Below are 14,177 nucleotides of genomic sequence, written 5' to 3'. Positions count from 1 at the left end.
AAAACATCATTATTTGCAGTCACTCATTCCAAAACTTCACCCGAATCATCTATAACCATGAAAGGCCGCACTGAAACAAAAGCAAGTATTTCGTCACTGTATGAAAAACCGCAATACAGCAATATGAAAGCCTATACTGTGAATGAAAATCCCTTCATATATCAACCTCTTGTCCATTTCAACTGTTTTTTTTTTCATATGTGCCTTCCCACACTATTGCATCATTCTCAATTGACAGCATGGTTTGCTGGTCGACCTAATTACATGTGTATTTCTCTTCTTTTGAATGTGACAGCATTGTGGGGACACAACCATATTCCCACACAAACACGCACCCACGTGCAAGGATTTCATAGCTTCTATTATATGTGTGGCACGCAAGCCAAAAATCAGGTTGTGGAGCTGCGATGTTCAAATAAGCACAATTAAAGCACATCAACTGTGAAATAAGATTGCGATATGCGGGAAATATAGGGAAATACACACAAGTCTACGTGCATCTGACTGTTTTTTATGTGGCCATTTCAATCTATGCCCTCTGGTTACAATATCAGATGTATGGTCATGTCCTCAAGGTATAAGTCCGTGCTTCTGAGTGTTGGAATGATGAGAGGGATATTTCATCTCAACACTTGAGGGCCTCTGCTTGGTTCTATCCATCCTTTTTGGTAATGTGTGTGTTTGTGTGTGTGTGTGTGTGTGTGTGTGTGTGTGTGTGTGTGTGTGTGTGTGTGTGTGTGTGAGTGTGTGTGTGTGTGTGTGAGAATGTTTATGGAAAAGTGTGAGCTTGTGTTTTAAACTTGACGCACATTTGGGTGAAATATGGACTTAATATACCGTTTTGGAATTTCACAGCAGTTTGGAAGACCACTGCATCCCCTTAAACCCCCAGGACAGTCACTGCATCGTCGTATTGGCCAGCACATGTACAACCACACAATCATTCAATTCTTAGAGTTGCCATTGTCATAAATCAACTTCAAAAATTCAAGGCTATTGGTCAATATTTCAATCTTTTCAGCCACTAGAATGCAAATGGGTGTCAGATTAGAACTGATTTGCGACTGTAGTGCATGATTGCTATTGCATCACATGTAATAATGTAATACGTTTTACCTTAATTCGGAAAAACATCAGAAACAATCAGAACATCATTAACTATTGGCAAATAACCAAAATAGGAATTACTTGATGTTAATTCAACACACAGGGTGTTAATTTTAACACTGGGAAAATGTATATATACATCTGTACTACCCGATGCTAAAAGTAACATTTACAAAATCGTTAAATGTTCAATACCCAATAGTGTGTTACAGCAACAATATGCAGTGTTGACAGTGCAGTAATTCTGCCACTTCCGAGTGCTTCGAATCTCAATTTTAGATTAACACTAGTGTTCATGCCACCACTATCCAGTGTGGGGAAGAATACCTCATGCCTCTCCACCTTAAATAAAATGAGTGAAAATGGACCATTATGCCAACAATAAAATCAGGTCAGAAACACTTTTAGCTGAACAAAACCTCCTCAATTCTGAATGCATTTGAGTAATCAGCAAAACCCATAGTATTAGCATTTGTGGTCCGACAGTGTGCCTTATAATGTGATGCACTGTATATATGATCAATATTCTCATTTCTTGTACAACCCAGCCGCTGGGGAGCAGTGCCCTCCCCTGGGGGTACACTGTTCCCCGGTGCCGGTCCCAAGCCCGGAGAAATGGGGAGGGTTGCGTCAGGAAGGGCATCCGGCGTAAAACTTTTGCCAAGACGGACATGCGAGTTGATAGGGCGGTTTGCAGGGACGGATGGGAATTAATGACTCGCTGTGGCGACCCCTGAAAAGGGACGTGCCGAAAGGAGAAGAAGAAGAAGATTCTCATTTCTTGTACGCAGTTCTTTAAAGTACTTTGTTACAGCTGCAGTGGTTCTGAAAGCGCGTTATAAATGAAGCTGTATTGTATTGTATTTCCTTTAGCGTAGCTCCATCTGGTGGATGCATAACACAACATCGGCCATTATTGTAGTTTCTATTCTACTCGCCTTATAATGTGGTCCGCCCAATATATGAAAACAATTTTAAAATTGGCCATTCATTGAAGGTGCACCTTATAGTGTGGAAAATACGATGACTAGTTGGTGTTGGACTCGTCAGTCTTTTCCATCTGCTGTTTTAGAACAGTTTGATGAATTTGCTTGATCAAAGCTGTTTTCACATTCAACACATTTGTTTAAATATGCTGTCAGTAAAAGTATAGAAAAGACTTCTCTAATCAGCCGGAAAGATGGTAAAGCGTTTCAGGATACAGTGTCTTTAAATTATGCTCAGATGCGCTCAGTATGCTTTAATGTTAGTTAGCACTTTGTTTTGTTTCCATCTCCCACTGGGAGGAAGTAATGGGCTCTGCTGGAACAAGTAACAATGTCAGGACAGCATATCTGTTATGTATGTTGACTGAGACTTTTTGTATTGCAGGTTCCAATCATACCCAATAACCTCTCGGGGGGGAAAAAAAAAAGTTTGGCATTCACTAATGTGTATTTTCAGGTAAACAATTCCAAGACCATTGCAAGTGGATCCAACCAATTAATTATATAATATGAGGGTGAGTCAAAAATTATCCACACTTTTATCATTTCCATTTATGGGCACAAACAATAAGAGAAATCCCTAATTTTTCTATATACTGTAATGCACTTTTTCTAGTGGGCCACAAGGTTGTGAATTCCAATTTTTCGCTGGTCATACAACCATTCATGCACCGCTTCGTGTACTGCTTCATTTGAAAACAGTTTATGCTGTAGCAAGCCTCTGTGAGTGGAGCGAAAAGATGGTCGTCAAAAGGCGTGGGGAACGCTGCAAAGAGTGTGCTATTACCACTTGCGTTAATGCATGGGTCTGTCAATACCATTTGTTGAGCTTGCTTCTCAATCTTCTTGTCAGTGGTAGAGGTTGATAGACGTCCTGTTCCTTCTGGATGTTTCACGCTTGTCTGTAGCCGTTTAAATTTCTCACTCCACTTTATCTGCATTCTTTTCAATGGTGCATTGTTTCTAAATATATTTTACCGTTATGTTAAAAGCCCACGTTGAATTTCAGCCCCTGATGTACCTTCTGACCATAAAAATGGGATGACTGCGCATTGTTCTTCACTGGTGCAATATTCTAGTGGAGTGGCCATTTTGTTTTTTTCTCATCAACTGAAACCAATATGTGGGAAAAAAAAAAACACTTGAACAAATAGATCAGCTGATCAAGATCACATGACACGGCAGTCACCATGTGCATAAAAAAAATTTCACCAGAAACAAAAGCAATTGCATGGAATAGAGCAATATGCGGATAATTTTTGACACACGCTCATATATTCAAATTTCAAATAGATACATATTTTTTTTGTCATTTCCAGAGATGGGCGTTATAAGGAGTTACATTTCTTCCATTACAGTTTCTCAAGTGACTTGTATTGATCTCAAACGTTTTAATGCAACATGTGTGTGTTGGTTTGAATTGTGCTTAGTTGTGTTTCATGTTGTGTCTTGTGGTGAATCTCTTTTTTTTTTGTTTTGTTTTTTTTTCACCTGTTTCCACCTGCGCTCGTCAACCTGGAACCTTCTTACCCTTCTTCCTTCATTGAGTGAGATCTGCTCAAAATGATCCCAGACAGGGGATGTTCTCTTCTTATTCGTTGTGGATGGTGGGGTGCGTCCAAAGCCGTCCATTGCAAAACGAATCGGAATGAGTTGAGGTTTGGAGATGCGAGTTGAGCGTGTCAGCGTCACCTGTGAGCTCAATGTCGTCCCGGTGCGCCGGATTTATTTCGATTCACCCGCGAAACTATTTGTGGGCGGTGACGTAGGAATCCCGTCCCGTGAGGCTTCGGGCGGAGCAACGCGCGTTCCGAGGTATCGGGCGTGGCCACAAGCGTAATCGACACGCGCCTCGGTGCGCGCTTCGCGGATTTTCTTCCGGTTTACTCGGCACACGCATCGGTACCTCGGCACAGTCGGGCACATCACTACTTCTTACCCTTCTTCCTTCATTGAGTGTTGGATTGTTAGGTGCAAAGCTGCTCTCATCAGCTCCTTCAAGCCACTCCCCATCCTTTCCAGGTGTTCCTCTTTGTCTCATCAGTTTGCTTGCATTTAGGCCATCACCACATGGAAACGAAACAAAAAATCTTGTAAACACGGAAGTGGTTCAAGAAATGTGTGTTTCACCAAGACGCTGAAAGGCTGGAATCTATATTTTTAGTCGAATGTGGTGCTGTAGTGCAGCCACAGGGAGTTAATAGAAAACAGAAAAAAAAAGAAGTCAGAGCAGAAAAAAGGAAAATCAGCAAAGAAGTGCAACAATGACCAGTATGCAAGTAGGTAACAAAAGGCACCTAAAAATACCATATGCAAAACAAAAACTGACAACAGCAGATGGAAAGCAGCAAGAGGAGGTAAAGTCAGACAAGGGTGTATGACTAAAACTCATGCTGGAGAGCCGACCGATGATGGACAGGAGTACCACAAGATAAACATGGAATAGAACAATACAAAAAATAACAGGGGCATTCAAGAAACAAAGTCTCCACACCACAAAGAAGTACTAGCAGTAACAAAGGCCGGGAAAAACAAGCAATCGGACCACAACAAAAGCAGCAAGCAAAAGAATAATGCAGTGAGTCTTCTACGCCACGGCTGAGCCTTGAACTCCACCTGAGAGAAATTGCCAGCAGGTGCATGACAGAACGATCCTCCCTCCAGCAATCCCCAAGGCAACTGAAAATAGAAAAGAACACTGAAGAGGAACATTATACTTTGGACTAAATATACAATGAATTACAGTGGAGAAAATATGGCACAACAGTGACATTACCATGAACTGGACATTGCTCCAAAACTAAAAACACAAAAAGAAAACTGGTCAGGGAGGCTGCCAAGGGAGCCATGGAAATTTCCAGCAAGTACTGGCAGTTTTATGACAAAGTGAGTATAAAAATCACCAAAAGGTTAGAACAGCAAGCTAAGATACATGAAGAGCCTTGTAACTGCTACACCAGACACACAGCTGGTCAAGTCTATGGAGGAAGTAGAGCTGCGGTTCAACAAGTTTACTGATAATGTTGTTTTGGTTGAACAGCAGACACCCTCATATGAACTCTGTCGTATTTGTAGCTGCTCACCTCCTCTGCTGAAATGAGTTTACTCTGCTGAAGTCAGTGACAAATTGCTTTGTTTTTTTATCTTTCCAACATATGGTGAGCTGAGTGAACTCATTGAAGACGGGAGCAATCAGGTAAATGAGCATTTACTTAATCCAAGGCAGCTTTATTTAGCACGTTTCATACACAATGTGTCTCGTTCATTTACCGGTACTAACAAAAGAGTTAGACATTTTAAAGCAAATTCAAAACGTTAAAAGCAGCTTACTGTACTTCAAGAAGGAACAGTGCAAGAACACGAATTTGGAAAACGCGATCTTAAAAATGCTTTAAAAGGCTTTCATCATAGGTATGGAAAAAATAGCATACGGTTTATCCCAGATTTAAAAGCTTGGGGCTGACTTCACTTCACATCTTATTCCATTTGCTTGCAGTATAACAACTAAATGCTGCTTCGCCGTGTTTGCTTTGAACTCTGGGCTCCACTGATTGACCCAAATCCGCAGACCTCAGAGCCCTCCTTGAATTATAATACATTACCATTTCTTTCATGTATTCAGGCCCTAAACCATTGTATAGTACTTTTTTTTTTTTTACCTATACGGTGCTCAGATCGCTTTAACACTGTCTCCTGATTCACCAACTGATGTCGCAGCATCAGGAGCAACTGGGGGTTTAATATCAAGCTCCATTCTCTTGTTTCTCTCCCAAGACTACCACATCCTCCTCCTCTACAATAGTATCACTCGTTTGATGAATTCAAGTTAGAATATATGGAGGCTTAAGGAGAATGCTACCTGATACCCCCCCCCCCAGCCCCCCAAGGATGAGAGAATCTTGAGGAGTTTATCTGTGTGTTTGTTCCTGTCTGGGTGTGAGTGTGTGTTTTTCCTGTATTTGTTGCACGCTGAGCCCAGGCACATCAGCAATGTCACCACTGCCCCCTATTTCTCATGCGCTTTTCAAAAACCTGTTGATTCAAACAAAACATCCATCTCCGACACAGCTCTCCCTCTGTCCTCCAGGGATGGACTGAATGAGATATGCAACCGGAGCGAGTGTTTTTTTTTTCTCCATTCTTTAATACACAGTGTTTTGCTCTTCCAAAGCATCTCTTTCCCCAGTGAGTGATGTGAGAGGCGAAGAGTAAGCTTGAAACTACAGCACAGGTTGAGCATGCTACATGCTCTTCCAACGACTTGCAAATCTCTGACAATGACAGTGCCACTGCTACCTCTTCTGGTGGACGTGCAAATACACTTTATTCTCGTAGGACAAAAAAAAAAAAAGGTTCTTGATGTCACACCACTGGCATCGCAATGCTCTCCCCCCATTGGGCCCAGCCTGATTTTTTCTTTTTTTTTGGTCCACGGACCGCTTTATTGTCAGACAATATTTTTAGGGATCGGCCTTCAAGGCCAGATAAATACAATAAAATAATATGATATGACCTGCGTGAAAACTGTGGTATTTTTGTAACATAATAATAAACACGAATCATCACACGAGGAAAGTCCGATCTGGCCTCAACACTCTGGTCGCTATGGTAACATTTAAACGTGCTTTCAAAATAAGATACATCGCAAATGAAAAGTGCATGAATAATACAACTCACCATCGCCACATGTTATGCAGAGTGGGCTTGGTGCGTGGGAATCTCCCGTTGAGATAAATCCGTGTCTTAAGTAGGACTCCTGATACTGTCTCATTAAATGTAGCCTTCTTTTCCTTGGAAGTCGTAGGCTCCTCTTCTGTCTCCTGCCTGGGTCTTTTCCCATTCCCAAAGGGACTTTCCAAAGATGCGTTTTATTTATTTATTTATTTATTTTTAACTCATTTTGCTAGCTCCCAGGTTTCATTTTAGCGGTATCCTATCACGTGACCGAGAAGCACTGCCTTCACCTGCATCAAGAGTGACATACTGTAGACGGATATAACAGCGAATCCGGTAATTTTTCAAGATAAAACAGCTTTCAGATTCCTCAATGAATTAAACGGAAGTAATGTAAGTTATTTATTTTTTCTGTGCGGCCCGGCACCAAATGACCCGGGGGTTGGGGACCAATGCTCTACAATACAGTAAACATTCTCTAGTACGGACTCGTGTTTGCGCTGTCCAATCTGTCCTGATAACAGAAATTCCTCATTTGGGAAATTAGCATGGTACATGTCCTTTATGAACCTGCAAGTATGTTGACAAAATACACGTGTAACAACACAATCAATAAAATACAAAAATATACTGTCCAAAAACTGTTTATATAACAAAAACTGCAATACAGGTTTATCCAAAAAAAATCACAACAGTAAAATACGTACAGTATTTTAATTTATTTTTTTCTGTCTTGGGGAAAAAAAAGGCAATGTTTGCCTGCGTGTCATACAGTTTTCTTGCTAGTTGCAAGTAACTGTCCCGTTGATTACCGATGCCACACGAACCCCCCCCCCCCCAGCCCCCCAAGGATGAGAGAATCTTGAGGAGTTTATCTGTGTGTTTGTTCCTGTCTGGGTGTGAGTGTGTGTTTTTCCTGTATTTGTTGCACGCTGAGCCCAGGCACATCAGCAATGTCACCACTGCCCCCTATTTCTCATGCGCTTTTCAAAAACCTGTTGATTCAAACAAAACATCCATCTCCGACACAGCTCTCCCTCTGTCCTCCAGGGATGGACTGAATGAGATATGCAACCGGAGCGAGTGTTTTTTTTTTCTCCATTCTTTAATACACAGTGTTTTGCTCTTCCAAAGCATCTCTTTCCCCAGTGAGTGATGTGAGAGGCGAAGAGTAAGCTTGAAACTACAGCACAGGTTGAGCATGCTACATGCTCTTCCAACGACTTGCAAATCTCTGACAATGACAGTGCCACTGCTACCTCTTCTGGTGGACGTGCAAATACACTTTATTCTCGTAGGACAAAAAAAAAAAAAGGTTCTTGATGTCACACCACTGGCATCGCAATGCTCTCCCCCCATTGGGCCCAGCCTGATTTTTTCTTTTTTTTTGGTCCACGGACCGCTTTATTGTCAGACAATATTTTTAGGGATCGGCCTTCAAGGCCAGATAAATACAATAAAATAATATGATATGACCTGCGTGAAAACTGTGGTATTTTTGTAACATAATAATAAACACGAATCATCACACGAGGAAAGTCCGATCTGGCCTCAACACTCTGGTCGCTATGGTAACATTTAAACGTGCTTTCAAAATAAGATACATCGCAAATGAAAAGTGCATGAATAATACAACTCACCATCGCCACATGTTATGCAGAGTGGGCTTGGTGCGTGGGAATCTCCCGTTGAGATAAATCCGTGTCTTAAGTAGGACTCCTGATACTGTCTCATTAAATGTAGCCTTCTTTTCCTTGGAAGTCGTAGGCTCCTCTTCTGTCTCCTGCCTGGGTCTTTTCCCATTCCCAAAGGGACTTTCCAAAGATGCGTTTTATTTATTTATTTATTTATTTTTAACTCATTTTGCTAGCTCCCAGGTTTCATTTTAGCGGTATCCTATCACGTGACCGAGAAGCACTGCCTTCACCTGCATCAAGAGTGACATACTGTAGACGGATATAACAGCGAATCCGGTAATTTTTCAAGATAAAACAGCTTTCAGATTCCTCAATGAATTAAACGGAAGTAATGTAAGTTATTTATTTTTTCTGTGCGGCCCGGCACCAAATGACCCGGGGGTTGGGGACCAATGCTCTACAATACAGTAAACATTCTCTAGTACGGACTCGTGTTTGCGCTGTCCAATCTGTCCTGATAACAGAAATTCCTCATTTGGGAAATTAGCATGGTACATGTCCTTTATGAACCTGCAAGTATGTTGACAAAATACACGTGTAACAACACAATCAATAAAATACAAAAATATACTGTCCAAAAACTGTTTATATAACAAAAACTGCAATACAGGTTTATCCAAAAAAAATCACAACAGTAAAATACGTACAGTATTTTAATTTATTTTTTTCTGTCTTGGGGAAAAAAAAGGCAATGTTTGCCTGCGTGTCATACAGTTTTCTTGCTAGTTGCAAGTAACTGTCCCGTTGATTACCGATGTCTGGTGATTCTTGTGCATACTGAAGGATTTTTGTTGCCATTTGCATTGCTTCCTTGCTGGATGGTGGCTTGTCATCAGGAGTTGAATTGATGCCTTGTTTTTTAAAGTTTCGTAGATTTGCGTCTTTCCGACTCCAAGTGTCTCCTGGATGTTTTTTACTTTGTGTCCAGCCTCGCTCAAATGGATGCATTTCACTCGCTCCACTACAGTCATTACAGTTCTTCTACGTTCCAATGCCATGATCTACACGACGTAAGTGAATAAAGTTAAAATCATTCACAATTACAGTAAAACGCACGCCAATAAAAACTCACTTACACGTCGTCGTTTCGAATCTGATGATCGAAAAACGCGAAGTGAAAACATGTCTCCCGTTGTGACTTTTCCATCGCATCGGGTGGGCGTTGCGTGTATTTAAGCTCCCGCGGCATTACGCCTCCATCCGGGTTACGGCTAGTGGAATTTCCGCTTACGTAAGTTCCGGTAACATGTAATATCGTAGTCAAAATGTTAATGCATAGGTTTTTATTACAGGTGAAGGATATTCCTTTTCATAGAATTCCGGGGATGGGAATATTTACTGTACTTCTATCCAGTCTTGAATGTTTTTTTCAGTTACCGTATTTTTATGACTATATGTCGCTCCTGATTATAAATCGCACCAGCCAAAAAATGCATAATTAAGAAGGAAAAAAAATACAAGTCGCACTGGAGTATAAGTCGCATTTTGGGGGTAAATTTATTTGATAAAATCCAACGCCAAGAACATATATGCAATCTTGAAAGGCAATTTAAAAATAAAATAGAAAACAACATGCTGAATAAGTGTACAATATACTAACGTTACATGTCGCATAAACAACGAACTGAGAACGTGCCTGGTATGTTCAAGTAACATATTGAGAGTTATTCAGATAACTATAGCATAACGAACATGCTAACAAGTTCACCAAACCATCAATGTCACTCCAAATCACTAAATCCAATGGAATCTTCATCATCTGTGTCACTTTAAAGCAACTCCACCAACTCCGCAGGTAGAGGATGCAGCGCTTCCTCTTCTACGTCGCTTACGTCAGACTCATCGTGGTTTTATCAATAAAGGTCTAGAGCGGCCTCTTGTGGTTTATTGTGAAAATAACACGTGAAATTATATAATAATGTGTTATTAATTTCACCCATAAATCGCTCCAGAGTGTAAGTCACACCCCCAGCCAAACTATGAAAAAAACTGCGACTTATAGTCCGGAAAATACGGGACAACTGCAGCTGACTTCCACCATTTTATGGCTCGTCGGTATACTGTACAATAAAAAAAGATTGTCTCTCAAAATGTAACTCTGGGGACTTCATAACTCATAACGGCATCAGGGGGTGATGAAGAGACTATTGACAAGGGTTTCTATAAAAATTTGTTTGACCACAATAGTGCCAGTCTTGGTTTGGGGATGTGGAATCTGCATGCTTTCCGTGTGCTTGTTTTGATTCACTCGAGTCTTTAAGTATCCAGAATCCTCTCACAGTCCACAAGCTTACATGAGCTGTTTCCGTAACAAGGTTTTTAAATAAAAGCAGGTAGAAAGCATGCTGGTTGGACTCTCACTGGAAAATGAAATGCAAGCAGATAAACTATTTCACAATGCATGCGTTTACCGGCTTTTTATAAAACAGAGAACATCCAAAACAAATATAATTAGAGTCAGAGGTTCGGTGGCCATCGGGAATTTCGGAAGAAGTCCTGTACGGCCGGTCCATTCCAAGCGAAAAGTGCTGGTATGACAGGAAGTGTTTCACCTCCAGGTGAAAGGATCCCAAGTTATATGTAGCCGGAAAGCACTGAAATGTCTGCTCCTCCAATGTGTAGATGGCAAGGGGCCGTCAGTTCCTCCTGAAGTCCACCCCCATCTCATTGTTCGTGTTTAAGATTATTTTTGCACCAGTCAACTAGATGTTCTAACTCGTCTCTGTACTCAGACACACTGTTGTTTGTGATGCCAAAAACAGTTATGATATTCCTCCACTGCTGGTTGATAAATTACTAACACATGTCTAGGAACTATTTGCAAGCATTTGTTCCTCTGGATTCCGGTTGGAGGGGACACTACATCCTGTTTTGGACTGCTATGATCGACTCGTGCCACGGTGCCATTTTTGGATTGCAAACTTGGATAAGCTGTCAAATTTGAGATCAGGATAAAAATATGTACCGTCCTATTGTGTACTTGTGTCGCTAACTTGATGTAGTAGGTTGCCCATATCACATATTTTTGACAATAATTGAACAAATTCAGGCTGATGCTAATTCACTGCAGTCGGCTACAATGGGTTTTATTTTTCTGTCTGCAAACACGATGCTGTGTCTTCAAGTCTTTCAATACTCACGTGCATTTTATTCATCAACTCTCACTCTAGTTAGTTTCTTTTAGCATTATAAAACTAACATGTAGAGTTAGAAACGTTATTTCTGTAAATCTAAAAATGAGATGCAGCATCCTCCTTTCGATGATGGCCGCACTCCTAAATCAGGTGAAAATATGAAAATACGTGTGTAAAGTTTCAGCTTGTTCGGGACATTTAGGGATATACCTATGTGTACACATTGAATAGATGCACGTCTGCTCCTAGGTGATTTCATCTTTCTATGTCTTTGTGTAATTCTCGAGGCCAGACTGTGTATAAATGTGCAAAGTGCAGCGTTCATCTGTTCTTCAACAAAAACAACTGCTTTTGTGAATACCACAAGTGAAGTGACATGCTCACTCTCCACACTGAAAGGTCGGTCAAACTGAGTGGGAGTATCGGTAAATAAACATGTATATTGTGTTTATAACGTGTGTTTTGATTTTTAATAGCCATCCATCCATCCATTTTCAAATCCACTTCTCCTCATGAAGGTCGCGGGCAAGCTGCAGCCTGTCTCGGCTGTCTTTGGGCAGCAGGTGGGGTTCACCGTGTACTGGTTTCCAGCCAGTCATCGTTATTGTTAAGAGCAGTGGGTTGTTTTTCTTTTTTTTTGGTCATTTTTACAATAGTATAGCACGTTTAACAGTTGTAAATGATGAAAATAACTGTCTCAACACCTGAGATGGGAACAAGTGCTTTTTTTATTACCTTTTTTGGTGTGATGGATGTCTTTTGTCACTAATTTGTCAACATTCTTTACATTCTTAGAACCTTTTTGAAAACGAAAAAACGCCGCTGATCATTTGTTTGATGATCGAAAATAAATTCAGGCCTCAAGGGGTTAACAAACAGTTGTATAGTGCTTTCTACCTATAAGTTCTCATGGTGATAACTACAAGTGATGTCCAATACATCATGAACCACCTTTTGGGGTTTCATGCAAAGTCAAGTTTATTTATTTATTTATTTATTACATCTGAATATAAAGCTTCTCATTTTTGATGCATAAAATACAATTAAATATGTGCTTTCCTTTGTGTAATGACTGAAAAAAATTGTATTTCTGCCTATTGGAAACATAAAGTCCACTGCAAAGCAGTCCATTTTCCAGCCTCTTTATTACTCTGTAATCTACAGCCAACACCCTCTGAACTGTACGGCGTTGGCGGGAGACTATCACAATGATATTATTCATATGCAGTCAGGTTTAGATAATCCTTCCAACAGTGAGACCAAACCATAAAAAGGACGATGAATTATTGAAGAGCATCAGAGAAATAGGAAACCTTTCTGTGAATAGGATCAACCTTTTGGGAATGCTTCAAAGAGCATTCAGTAGTCAGGGAAAAACAGCCTTCTCCCTGCTTCATCCCTGTCAAAAAGCTGTGCCCTGGCTGTGAAGGAGAGAGGGAGAGCAAAAAAGGGTAGGCGAGAGACTAAAAGCTCACCTATTGTTCACCCTCGATTTGCATGAAATTGTTTACCACCTCTTCATGCTGTTGCCTCTTTTTCCCATCCTTGTCCCCCACCGCTCAATTTTTCTCGCTTTGTGATTTTGTTTAGAATGCTCATTCTGGCTCTGCTCATTTGAACAGAAAAAGAACACAGCAACTGAAGCAGTGTTTGGTCCAATTAGCTCAAATTGGTCTGCACTGCATGTATGCAGAATTTAAAAAAAAAAAAAAAAAAAAACAAGAACCGTTCAAAACTAGACACCATAATTAATTCCAGCTCTTGGATGAACAGTGAACAATACAGAAATATTCAAAATCAAGTCCATCTATACATTATCTGATCCGCTTATCCTCATGAGGGTCGCGGGCGTGCGTGAGCTGAGTGTTTGTGCCAACATCCTCATCGTCCAAAATTAACGAACACGTGGAGGAAGAGTAAGGCCGACTCTCTCCCCCAACACTTCTTTCATAAACCATAAATAAATCTGAAGGCCCATTTTCTCTCCACTCTTACACAAACACACACTTAATCATGTTCATCACTCATTCTGAACTGAAAATGAAATCAAACTACATTTAAAGGCATGTGTCATTCAAGTATTAGTAATATTGATATCACATGAAATGCTTTCCAATTAGAGACGTGCACGTATTACTTCCCTCAATAATTGTGGTGCCAAACTAGATCCTGATTAGTACACTTCTATTTAATTGACTTGATATTTTTTAGGAGGGTTGGGCAGTTGACAAAATTATCAGAACACAAATGAAATTCAGTCTCTCAATGTCAATTTGTCTTCAGAGCCGACTATTGCAAGACAACGGCTCTTTTAAAATGTACCGTATTGGCCCGAATGTAAGACGGTGTTTTTTGCATTGAAATAAGACTGAAAAATTGGGGGTCGTCTTATTCGGGGTCAAGACATTATACCCATTCACGACGCTAGATGGCGCCAGATATCATTGAAGCGAATGCTGAACTTGACTCCCCAGGCCAAAGTGAACCCCTGCCATGAAGAATAAAAACAAAAATAGCGGTAGCACGAAGAAGAAAAATAAAAAATAGCGGTAAGAAGGAAAAGAGAAGAAAATAATAGA

Source organism: Hippocampus comes, unplaced genomic scaffold, assembly GCF_001891065.2.
Source record: "Hippocampus comes isolate QL1 unplaced genomic scaffold, H_comes_QL1_v1.1 scaffold86, whole genome shotgun sequence".
Classification (NCBI taxonomy): Eukaryota; Metazoa; Chordata; class Actinopteri; order Syngnathiformes; family Syngnathidae; genus Hippocampus; species Hippocampus comes.
Note: the sequence above shows the minus strand (reverse complement) of the source record.